Raw genomic sequence first — 608 nt, forward strand, 5'->3', positions numbered from 1 at the left:
AGTTTCTTCTTTACTTTACACTCTTGACCACGACGCCCTACAGTTCACTTACCAGCAGGTGCGCAGTCAACTGCTTTGGTCAAACAAGACTTAGTAGAGGTTTTTGCAATTTAATATTGTTGCTGTTCTTAGACTATTTAATTTTGATTGTTCGTTACTTCTCGTGTAGTTTTATTAATTTCCTTGTTTCCTTCCCTTATTGGGCTATTTTTCCTTGTTGGAGCCCTTGGGCTTACAGTATCCTGCTTTTCCATCGGGGGATGTAGCTTAGCTTTTAATAATAATAATAATAATAATAATAATAATAATAATAATAATAATAATAATAATTACAATTGGTTCCGTTCTCTACGGAGATTGAAATGGGAACCGAGAGAGAGAGAGAGAGAGAGAGAGAGAGAGAGAGAGAGAGAGAGAGAGAGAGAGAGAGAAATCCTCAAACTCCTCTCGGAATATCATAAGTTTTCTAATATGGTCTTTTTAAAATTCTTATAATAATCTGATCTAAATGTATGCCAGTAATTGCCCATTACCTTCATAGCAGGCTTAACCAAATGAAATGCTTTAATTTTTCCTCCTTTTGAACGTGAATTACAAAGTTGCCAGAT

This window comes from Palaemon carinicauda, chromosome 27, assembly GCF_036898095.1.
Source record: "Palaemon carinicauda isolate YSFRI2023 chromosome 27, ASM3689809v2, whole genome shotgun sequence".
NCBI lineage: Eukaryota > Metazoa > Arthropoda > Malacostraca > Decapoda > Palaemonidae > Palaemon > Palaemon carinicauda.